The sequence below is a fragment of the Syzygium oleosum genome, unplaced genomic scaffold (assembly GCF_021117445.2).
Source record: "Syzygium oleosum isolate NSW1041296 unplaced genomic scaffold, Sole_v2.1 Sole_v2.06, whole genome shotgun sequence".
NCBI lineage: Eukaryota > Viridiplantae > Streptophyta > Magnoliopsida > Myrtales > Myrtaceae > Syzygium > Syzygium oleosum.
This window is the reverse complement of record NW_026607490.1, coordinates 1089012-1101204: the sequence shown is the minus strand read 5'-3', so window position 1 is coordinate 1101204 and position 12193 is coordinate 1089012. Positions and strand designations below refer to the sequence as shown.

General features: G+C 37.9%; 1 pseudogene; it reads left to right on the top strand.

Moving 5' to 3' along the window:
• The first annotated feature begins 2700 nt into the window (after nt 1-2700).
• On the top strand, nt 2701-11832 carry LOC115667699 (disease resistance protein RPV1-like; annotated as a pseudogene).
• The last annotated feature ends 361 nt before the right edge of the window (nt 11833-12193 follow it).

Below are 12193 nucleotides of genomic sequence, written 5' to 3'. Positions count from 1 at the left end.
GAACTGGAGTATATACTCCCGTATGAGTAGTGGATTGACACTGAGTTTGTACCAGAGTACGGGTCTGATGAGGAGAACGACTCAGAGGAGCAAAATGAGGTTCCAGCGGAGTCGGGTGACATAAACCACCCGATCGAGATTGAGGCAGAGTCGGAGCCCTCGAAGGAGCAGTCTGTTCAGGGGAGCTCAGATTCAGATGACGTAGAATCAGACTCGGAGTAGACGCCGAGTAAAGGACATAGGGGCTAGCGTAGGGGGGTTGAAAATAGGTTTTTGAAGGTGTACCATTTTTTAGGATAGAATACCCAGGTCATCGATCGTTTTTTAATATCGGTGGTTTCATAGTACGGTGTGCATATGTAAATGGCGGTCTGTAAAATGTGAATATTATACAGGTTTGAATGAGAAGTGAATATGTGCATTCTCCCTGATTACCCCAATATTATTTGTCCGGGAATTTCGTGGTTTCCGCTAATTAGTTTAAACCTCTGATAATTATAAGTGAGGTCGGCGATACCCTGGAATATCGCAATCTTCGACTGTAGAGGAATGTCGCGTGCTTGATGGGGTTCGGGGCGTGACATTTTATGAAGAAGATGATGAAGGCTGCAGTGAAGAGGGAGGTGGCAAGCGAATAATTATAAAAGAGAAATAAACAAAAGAGAAAAATAATAATAAAAGGAGAAGAAAATGAGAAAATGGGCTCTTTTACTAAAATTAGTTTCAGTGTGGGCCCGTGGGCCCGTGTGTTTGGGTTTCGGTTTTAGTTTAGGACTCTAGGGGAATTGGGCTTTGGACGGATCGGGCTCAATATAGGAGCTCGATCCTCATCGTGGCCGAGGACGGGGGATCCAGGTTCTGCCCTTGCCCGGACCGGGTTTAAGGACCCAACCCGGGTCCGGTTTCTTTTAAATAAAAAAATAATAAATCCAAAAAAAAATTAAAAAATAGAAATTGGTTAGAAAATTGCCACTTCTTCTTTTCTTAGTGTAATGCATGCCTTCGCTTGGTTGATCGTTTGTTGACTTGTGTACCCAATTGCATGCTTAATTGTCCTTGCTTGTGAATGTTTTGATTGATTACATTTAATTTCGTTTAGCTATGTGTCGGGTTAGTGATGTTAGCCTCTCTTTTGTGAACACGAGTGGGGGTTAATAATCATTATCTTTAACTGGTTATTTCCTAGTCTGGTTAAGGGGTGAGTGAATTAGGCTTATCCCGGATAGAATTTAGTCTTTAATCTCAAGCTTATGGAGTTCATGTTCCGAGGCTTAAAAACAAGGCCCTATATATTCTTTTCCCAACCTGTATCGGGTTTTCTTTTTTCACGCTTACTTAGGCACTTTCAATACTTGGTTGTTTCATTATCGCATTGCACTACAATAACTTATTTGTTAATTCCCTTTCTCGTTTGGTTAGGATTAGCTGAGGATCATAATGAACTCTTCAAGAACTATGCATGATCACTCAACGGCTTTGATACCTTAGAATCATAATTGGTATAATCAAAAGTGTGTGACCACTTAGATTAAACAACCTTCCAAGTTAGGTATCGAAGGGGCACTAACAGCAACATTAGCGTAATCAAGTCCCCGTAATTAGAATCTCTGGTTCCGTATAAATTAAGACGATGCTCCCACATCTCAATTGGTTTCTAGCTGACCCCAATAGGCTAGTGGTGGCTACTAGAAAATACCTAGGTTATTAAGAACTTAAAATGAAATTCAACGTCGTCCAAGGTATGGACTCGAGAGAGCCTGCAGCTAATCGAGAGCCATTGGCCCGCCATTAGGCAATACCCCTAAACTCTTCTCTTCCTGTTTCCTCCTAAAGGAAACTTGAAAAGAGGGTCGCGACAGCTTGTTAAAAGAGAAATATGAGGTAGAGATTGTTTTAAAAAAATGTTATACCATGATACAAACACAGTTCCAAGTGCAAATCCAGATTTTTAAGAGTGACAATGTGAAATAATATTTCAATAAAATTTTGGGACAATTTTTCTTGGAAAAGGGAATTGTGCATCAAAGTTCTTGCTCTAACACCCCTTAACAAAATGGGGTGGTACAAAGAAAGAATAAACACTTTTTAAAAATAAATAGAGCTCTACTCTTCACAAATAAGAAGTAGATCGCTAGAATTAGGAAGTAGGAAATCTGTTCCTAATTCTGCTCCTATTTTCTTGTTATTTTCTAGTTGTCCTAAACCCTATTTATATGTTATGTTCTCTGTAAGTATGATAAGAAATAAGAAACAAATTGTGCATCAAAGTTCTTCTTTGAATTCCACATGCAGAACTAACATCATCATGCTTTGTTTGTTAGTTTAGAGCGTGACACGGAACAAAGCATTCACGCGAACAAGGGAGAGAACTCTAACCTTTATGCGGAAGATTAAGCTCGGCTCTATAAACGAACGAGTCGGAGAATCCAGCGGATTTGAGCTGGACACAGATGATGGATTGGAGCTGCTAACGGGGCTCCAAGAGGCCACAGTGGAGGCAGAGGTTGGAAGCAAAGAAAGAGACACTTTCGTTCTTTGAAGAACGAAGAAAAAGAAAAGAGGAAGGGAAGAAAGGGAGATAGAGTATCTGTGTCAATAACAAGAGGGAGAGAAACCGAGCATTGAGTGGAGTGACCTACAACCGACGCGGCAAATCAAGTCACAATATATTCTCCAAATGAAGTAGGTTTCCTGATTCCAATGGCTTCTTCTTCTTTCAAATTCAAAAGGAATTACCATGTCTTCCTAAGTTTTAGAGGGCCGGACATTCGCAACAACTTCCTTAGTCATTTATACACAGCTCTAGACTAAGCAGGAATACACACATACATTGACAGTGAAGAACTGAAGAAGGGAGAGCAGATATTACCTGCACTTATGAAGGCGATTGAGGAATCACGAATCGTGATCATCATTTTCTCCGAGGACTATGCCTCTTCGCCGTGGTGTTTGGAAGAGGTAACAAAGATCATGGAGTGCAAGAAGCAAAATAACCTGATTGTGTTGCCAGTGTTTTACAAAGTGGAACCAAGAGAGGTGAGAGGGCAGAGACACAGTTATGGAGAAGCTATTGCTAAACATGAGGTCAAGTTCGGAAAGGATTCAGAGAAAGTCAAGAGATGGAAGGAAGCTCTTTTTGATGCTGGTTGCTTGTCGGGGTGGCATATTACTGATGAGTACGTGAGAACACTTCTACTACTTCTATTATAGCCTATATTTGACGAGTAAATGATATATTTACAATTATAAAATGATTATGCATCATCTTTACAATTAAAGGAATATTAGAAAATGCATGGATGATAAGTGTACCGAGAAAAATTAATTTGCTCAACAAAAGAAAAAATGTATGTATCCTCTTCTTCGTAGACAGGTGATTAATTTTGTTTGTGTCCCTGATCCTTCTTTCTGAAGCTCTTTAGTTTTCGGATCTTTGAGATACAGGTTCGAAAATCCTAAATTTCTTCACAAATTGCTATCTTTTGAGCCTAGACGATATAGGCAGTTCTTATCAAATAAGGTTATTCCTCCTCCTCTCTATTGGACCCGAGAGGCACTAACCGCTCTAGATGCTCCAATAGGTTCCACCATAGTCCACCTCCCAGGCCATGTTCATTCTCGGGGATTAACTTCTCGCCTATGAGATTGTCTGTAATTGTGTGAACCTTCTTCAAACAATTCCGTTATCTTAGAACTTCCTTACTCTAGCATTTGTGGTAATGACAAATCTGTAAATTATCCTAGTGTGATATACCAAATATTAGACTTCACGTTATCAATTTTCATCACTGATATTGCTTCTCTAACGAAAAATACCACATTCATGGGTAGGCATTTGGACAATTAAAGGAAAACAGGACAATTTCAATTAAGTGCGTATCCGACCAAAAAAACAAAAATTAAGTGTGTAAAGAGATGAAGATAATGCCGATCAACATTTACTTTTAGTAATCCAATAATCAACTTGAATTACTGATAAAGGCCAAATATATTAACATACATCATTTAGAGTAATATGAAAAATATTGTCTTAGACCTATGCAGACATGGACATCTTTCTATCTAACATATTTATCCATTCATCTCCAAATATTTTGCGGACTAATTTTTCACTCGGCAATCTCTTTGAATACTTATCAACTTCTTTTGATTGCTCTAAAAGCAGTTTCAACTGATTTTCCATTGGCAGATGCGAAGCGAGGCTTATACAAGAAATCATAAAGGAGATATCAACTAAACTAGATCGAACTCCATTAGATGTAGCCAAGTATCCAGTTGGGATAGATTCCCGAGTACAAGAGCTTAAAACAATCTTAAATCTACAGTCCGAGGATGATATTCTTATGGTAGGATTATGCGAACAAGGAGGTGCCGGGAAGACAACCCTTGCTAAAGCCATTTATAACAGTATTTTTAGAGAGTTTCAAGGTTCTAGTTTCTTGGAACGTATTCGAGAAAATTCCAAAAATCCCAATGGTTTGGTTTCTTTGCAAGAAAAATTGCTATCAGAGGTATTGCTAGGGAAGAAATTAACAGTTTACAATGTTGATGGAGGAAGTTTCTTGATTCGAGATAGACTTTGTAATAAGAAAGTTCTCATTATCCTTGATGATGTCGATAAAGCATGCTAGCTAGATACTTTAGCCGGAAATTGTCAATGGTTCGGTGAAGGAAGCGGGATAATTATCACAACAAGAAATAGGGATTTGCTAACTAGTCATGGGCTACATCAGGATCATATTTATGAAGTTAAAGCTCTCGAGGATTGTGAAGCTCTTGAACTTTTCAAAAAGCATGCTTTTTGGGGAAATCAAAACATAGAAATAAGCAACAATCTCGTTGATGGTGTTGTACATTATGCCAGCGGCCTTCCTTTGGGTCATGGGGCGTTGGGTTCTTTATTATGTGGTAGTGGAGAAGATAGATGGAAAAGTACCCTAAAAAAACTTGCCAAAAATCCTGACAAGAATATCAATGATGTGCTAAAGGTTAGCTATCATGGATTGGAGGACTGTGCAAAGGATATTTTTCTCGACATTGCCTGTTTCTTCAAGGGTCGGAGGAAAGAGTACATAGAGAAAGTTCTTGATAGTTGTGATATGTCCTTTACTACCGAGGTACAAACTCTCATTGATCGCTCCTTGATTGGTGAAGAGAATGGGACCTTAGAAATGCACGACTTAATACAATTAATGGGTATGGATATTGTAAAAGAAGAATGCCGTGATGATCCCGGCAAACGTAGTAGGCTATGGCTTTATGAAGATGTTCTTGATGTTCTATCAGGAGATTTGGTAAGACTTGTTAGTGTATAAGAATTCGTATTTTATTCTTATTTTTGACTTTGATTACTATAGTTACAAATAATCCTAAAAATATTCTAATAAATATACAGGGAACAAATGTGATAAAAGCCATATTTTTGGAGCTACCAGAGCGAAGAGAAATGTATATTGGTCCTAATGCTTTCACAAACATGAAAAAGTTGAGGTTGCTAATCCTGCGAAATGTGCACAATTCTTTCCAAGGACCCATCCATCTCCCTAATGAGTTGAAGTGGTTTGAATGGCCTCATTGTGCCTCAATTCCAGAATTTAGAGATGGTCCAAAGAAGTTAGTTGGACTTTATCTACAGAATACCAACATCGAAGCAGTGCTGAACCAATTTAAGGTGCGCATTTACTTGGTCCTGTTGTCGTTACTTATAACTATATGTATTAAATCTGATGATGTTTGTTATTGTCCTTGGAAACATGTGCAATTACTAAAGCATCAGATGTAGGCTATCAATCTAGTACATGAACCAATGTTGGTAAAATCTTCCGGTTGTAAATACTCTGCCTTCTAGCTGACAACTTGTTGGTTATCGTTGAAATACATACAGGAAAGATTTCATTTTTTTATGCTTGTCTTTCCACTGCTTTTCTAATCAAGTCCATGTGTTTTTAGTTTTTCTAATCAAGTCGTTTTACTTACACAATTGTCTAATCAAGTCCTTTCGGCATCAAATCCGGCTAAATCCAGTGCCCATCGAAGGATGGCCGAGTGTAATGTGGATCGAATATTGCCCAAGTGGGCACCCCCATGGAAAGTGAATGGTGGGAGATGCCATAACCTGTTTGACCAACTTTTTTTAAAGCTACGTCTAGAGTGCCCATGTATATGCAATATTTAATCCGCATTATAATGCGGAGTCGTCCAATGACCTTTGGCTAGATTTGGTACTAGAAACACTTGATTAGACAATTTATGTAAGTGGAAGGATTTGATTAGAAAATTAAAAGTACATGGACTTGATTAAAAAAAAGTAGTGAAAGTATAGGGATGAAAAGTAGAATTTTTCCATACATGTACGAAAAACGATAACAGTGAGCTCAAACCATCATTACTTTGAGCTGAAAATTGAAACAAAAATTTCTTGGTATGTAATTTAACATTTGAATGCTGAATGTGCTTAAGTTTTACCATGAGACTTTTTATTTGATTTGTAGGTTTTTGATATACCGTTGGTATGTTTTTAAAGACCCTTTCCATGAGAGAATTTTTTTTTTTTGGGTCGAAGCATGGGAGAATTGAGAAGCCACGGATGGTAATTCTCCTTTACTTGTTAAGTTTCAACTAGTGTACTAGCTAAACTATTGGAATGTCAAAATGAAATTTAACTAATTCGAAGAGAATCAACAATTTTATCAATGTGATTGAGCTTGCTCCATCTCATGATAGAAAAATAAAAAAGAAGGCTTTATCCAAAATAAGTAATAAAAAACCTTCAGAGAAAAAGTCAGCGTTTTGTTTTAATTGCTTAAACCCAATTCTTGAGAAGTAGCAGCATCACTATGTAATGCAGGTTTTTAGCGTTCTGTCCGTGAAAAAATAGAATAGTATAACATGATAGTAATCTCTTAAAAGCGTAGGTAAAATTTAAAGTCGTTGGTAACTAGATTTTTATCAGCAACTTGTTTAGCGTGTAACATGTTAAGTTACCAATAGTTTTATGGAACTACCATCAGTTATTTAGCCTATAAACATGCAAGTAAGTTACCAAAAGTTTTGTGGAATCGTCCAAGTGATGGACGAGTCCTTCGGGGCACGGAGTGTTAAGAGTAGTACTCATCGATGTTATGTGTCAAAAACCAAAGTCTTGCTCATTTTATATAATAATTTTCACTATTTTATGTTTGGATTTAAGTATCATCACACGTAGGTTAACCATGTAGGATCTATCATTCTCTATATCATATCCATTTTGCAGTCGTCTGCCATGTGTATTAACATGTATGCATTTTAACGGGATAAAATCGGAATGCTAACTGATGGTAGATTTGGGCTAGGGGTACTAATTGGGATTTTTTGAGAGACAGAAATTAGTTTTGTCATGAGATACCGGTTGATAGATGTGGATATTTATTCTTGTTATAATTTTCTGCACATATTTTACTTCTCTTGCGAAAAAGTCAGTCGATATCATCATTCGAAATGCTATACAAATTTAGTCTTAGATTCATGCAAAGCAACGGCATCTTACTAGTTTTCAATAAAAGTCAGCAACATTAACTTATTGGTGGGTTACGTAGTGAAATAGTTGCTAATTTAAAACTATCACATAACCCAAAAGTGTTGGTAACTTACCAACGCGTTACTCTCTGAACAAGTTCTTAGTCAAAATTTTGTTGGCAATGGAATTTGACGATTACCAACCTTTCCAACTTTTACCAACACGGAATGGTATTCAGATTTTGTGCATTATGTAATAGCAGAATCGTCCCTATGTAATTTGTTTAGGAAAAATGTAAGGTCAATTTATTTGTCCGTGAACTAATAGAAATATTTACTTGTTCATCGAAGTTTTCCAATAATGCTTTTATGATGTGTGAATTTTTTTTATATGCAAGTTCTCTGTAAATGGACAGACAGACCACTAGTTTCTTTATTGAAAAAGTAGAGCCAGATTTTGAATTAGAAATTCATCTCAGTTTTTTTTGGGTCCGGAATGTCTGTCCAAGTTGGTTTCATTGTTCTTGCAGGACTTTGGAAAATTGAAGTTCATTAACTTAAGTGAATGCCAGTCGGTGGTTTGTATGCCGGACCTCTATTACACTCCATGTCTCGAGAAATTAGATCTCCGTGGGTGCAAAAACTTGGAGCATCTCCCCAATGTGCTCCGGTCCCAGAATCTTCGATATCTCAATCTTAATGATTGTTCAAAATTGCGAAGAGTCCCTGATATTCCAAATAAACTTAAAACCTTGCAAACTCTTGATTTAGAAAGGAGTTCAATTGAGCAACTTCCTTCTTCCATAGAAAATCTTGTATCTTTGGAGAGTCTGAATTTAATAGAATGCAAGGAACTGGCAATCCTTCCATCTAGCATCTTCAGGTTGCGAAATCTTAAGACGTTGTGGCTTGGAGGCTGCTCAAAACTAATCAAGTTTCCAAAGAATGAGGAGGATTCGAGTGATCCCCATTCGAAGACGGGATTTCCCAAGTTACAGATTTTATTCCTTGATAGATGCAATCTATCAGAAGTAGAGTTTCTGGAAAATCGTTCCTGTTTTCCCTCATTAGAAGAATTGAATTTGTCAAGAAACAATTTTACTAACCTTCCTACATGCGAGCAACTACATGAGTTGCTCTGGTTGGATATTTCGTACTGCCAACAACTACAAGAGATCGTCAGCATTCTAGGGCAATTAAAAGATCTACAGGCATTGGGTTGCCAATCTCTTAGTACAATTCCCTCCGACGTATGTGAAGTTGATCATGTTGACTTATGTTCATGTCATGAGCTGGTCCGTAATGGGTTCACCATTGATGATTTGTTCAAGCTTGAGGTTAGAGACTATCTCTCTGTGATTAATATGGAGTTGAGTACATGTTGGCTGCACTGAGTGTTTGTGTATTGCGAAAGCCTGAAAATCCTAGATCGGTAGGCTGATTAAAAAGTGATTTTGCATGTATATGTTGTCACACCCCGAAACCTACCAAGATGGGGAATGACACGGTCGTCCTTTCGCCCAAAGGACGCAGCCTCAAACCACCCAAGAGTCCCAATGATATCGCTCTCGTTCTATTGGCTACTAAACAAAGAACCTGAAAGGTTGGGAAAAGAGGGGGGTGAGCAACCACATCTCAGTAAGCAGTGCGTATCTCTTCTAAGCAGATCGAGCAACCACTATGCATGTATACATAAAGCCATACCAGAATTTCAGAAGCCAAATTCAAGATATCAAATACATATCAATTCAAATACGAGTTGTATTATTTCCTCAAAGCTTTGTACAAGTCCCAAATACACATTTAAATCCATCATCACAATTCAAACTATCAATGGTCAAGTCCATTGATCAATCTCTATAAAAACTACGTCAATGGTCCATTCCATTGACTAATCTCAAATCACACATCAATGGTTTATTCCATTGATGAATCTCATATCACATCACACATCGATGGTCCATTCCATCGACGAATTTACTGCTCAATATCAAACTATGGTCACGACACAAAGCCTTTTGACAAGGCTACCAAGATTCCCCCCTTGGCAAGGTCTTTACCTACAAAGCCGGTGGCTCAACCCAGAAAGATATCCTAATCCAGTATGCATACCCCCAAGCCCCTCAATGGGCTCACAGCGATATTGAGCATCAAACAATCATCATCCAATATCAGAAATCTAATCCAGAATACATTTCACAAACCAAACAAATAACTTTCTCGCAACACGGCTCATCCGCCGGAAATACATTTCGTAGAGCATTTCTTGAATCATTTCCGAACTCATTTCATAAACTAGTTCGTAACACGATATACATATGTATACTTTCACAATACAACGATTCCCAAATCATTCTCAAAATTCTTCATAAATCGATATGTATAACCTTTAACAAAAGAATTCTTTTCATAAAGAATTTCCTCAATTTATTTCACGATAATCGATATATAAGCCATTTCAAATAATCAATAGGGTAGTAAATGCCCGATCTGAGTTTTTATGCAATAACAATGCTATTTACCTCATAACATATCTGATTCATATCGCTTTCGAAATATGAGTTTACAAACTCAAAGAAGAGATATCACCACTCACCTGAAATCCCCAAAAATCATGTAACGACGCTCACTTGAACCGACGATCTCGTAATTCTATCAATTAAATGAGAATCGACGTCAACATCAAATAAAACACCATTTTCACTAACGACTCGACTAAACCAAGCTTAGACGCTAACCAAAACGACTCAAACGCGCTCACAAATCGCTCCTCCTAAGCGATTATCCAAATTGTCCGCAACGCGAAACTTGATTGCGCCATAACTTTCTCCATCGAACTCCGATCCTAGCAAACTTATAGTCAAAAGAAAGCCCGTTCAGAGTATTACAAAAGCCCCAACTTGGTCGTCCCAAAATCAAGTCGAAAACCGGCGAAAATTGGCCTAAAAGCCGCTGGTCGCGCACTGTTCACCTTGTGCGGCCAACTTCGAAAATTCATATCCGGCAAACCGAAAGTCCAAATCGAGTTCTGTAAAATCTCACAGCCTTGCAGCACCCTAAACTACCAATTCTATGTATATTCATAGCTCAACAACTTAAAAATCGAACTTCGCCGCTCAAATAACTCATAACTCCAAAATATAAGCCCTAACCCCGAAAAATATTCCGATTGAACGAACAAGGGGCGAGAATACCTACCGAGCGTGGCGATACGAAGGAATTCTGGTTTGGCGAGACTCCTGTGGCGAGCACGTGTAAAAACCCTTTCTTTCTCCCTTCTTTCTTCTTTCTTTCCTCTCTTTCTTCTTCTCGGTGAGCTCTTGCTTCTCTCAGCCGATGGTCTCATTTTTCCCCTTTTATAATACTTCTTTTTATTCTTTTTGACTTTTCAAACTTTTTCTTTTCACTTTTCTTTTCCTTTTTCCCTTTGACTTTTTGACCTTTAAAACCCATATTTTACATATGTAGTGGAGGCGGTTATAATGCAAAGCACAAGATATTCTCTCTATTTATAGAACTCTAGTTCGTTGTGGAATTACAAGCATCATTCAATGAAAAACTGCAACGATACATGTTCATTCAATTACAAAAGCTTTCAACGATACATATCCTGTTTCGAACAATAAAAAGTCTTTGTAATGCTATTACTAACTATAGCTAAACTCTAGGACTACCCATTTAATTCATTGAAGTGCCTCTTTTTAGGTACCAATTTCAAAAGAAGTATCTAACAATTTATATCTATGACAGCATTTTTGTCCCAGAACTGGATGCCGAAATCTTCTTCTACCCGGAGGAGAGATGCCAGAGTGGTTGCTCCCTAGCAATGAGAGTTATATATCTTTCATGGCTCCCAAGTGCTCGTATAAGAAGTTCCTAGGATTAGCTTTCGGAGTTGTATTCCAAGCAAAAGAAGAGAATGTCGAATTGCAGATTATTGCATATGTTGATAACAAATTGACGTGGAGACAGCCAACGACTTTCAGATTGGATTCGGATCATTTGTGGCTTTGTTGTTCCAAACCAGAAAACTTGTGGCGAGGAGTCGTTTTTGATGCAAATGACTGGAGTCATTTCCAGTTTGTCTTTAGAGCATTGGGCAGTGGAATTGTGACAAAGTGTGGATTCCGAATAATATGCAAGCCACTAGAGAATGATTTGGAGGTTTTGCTTCAACACAATCAGTTGCTGGATCCAACTTTATTTTATGAGGTTCGGCATGAAGATAGTCAAACGAGCACAGTGGAAGAAATTTCCAGTGAAACAGAAGATTACAGGATAACAGAACTAGCACAAGTCGCAGAAGAAGCTGTATCAGGTAGTGCAACAAAAAACTGATGTTTCTTTCAATGAAAAACCAAGCATCTATATAAGAGAAAAATTAGTTTGGTTTCTTCACATTTTTAACGCTTATCTTAAAAGAGAAGCAAGTTTTCCGCCAGTAATTCTCGTTTCTGTCTAGGAGTGACATCTGAACTTGTCTATAGCAGGGTCATTAGGGATGAAGATCAAGGAGCCACGGTTTTCTTTTCCTCCAAAGAGATATTTGCCAATTATTCTTATAGTACTGTAGCATGATCCGTAACCACAGCATAATGATTTAGTTTCCTGATGTCTGCGTTTAATATCCAAAGCTGCAGCAAATGAATGGGGATTGTAACAAGATATCAGAGAACGTAGGAGGGAGGAAATACCTGAT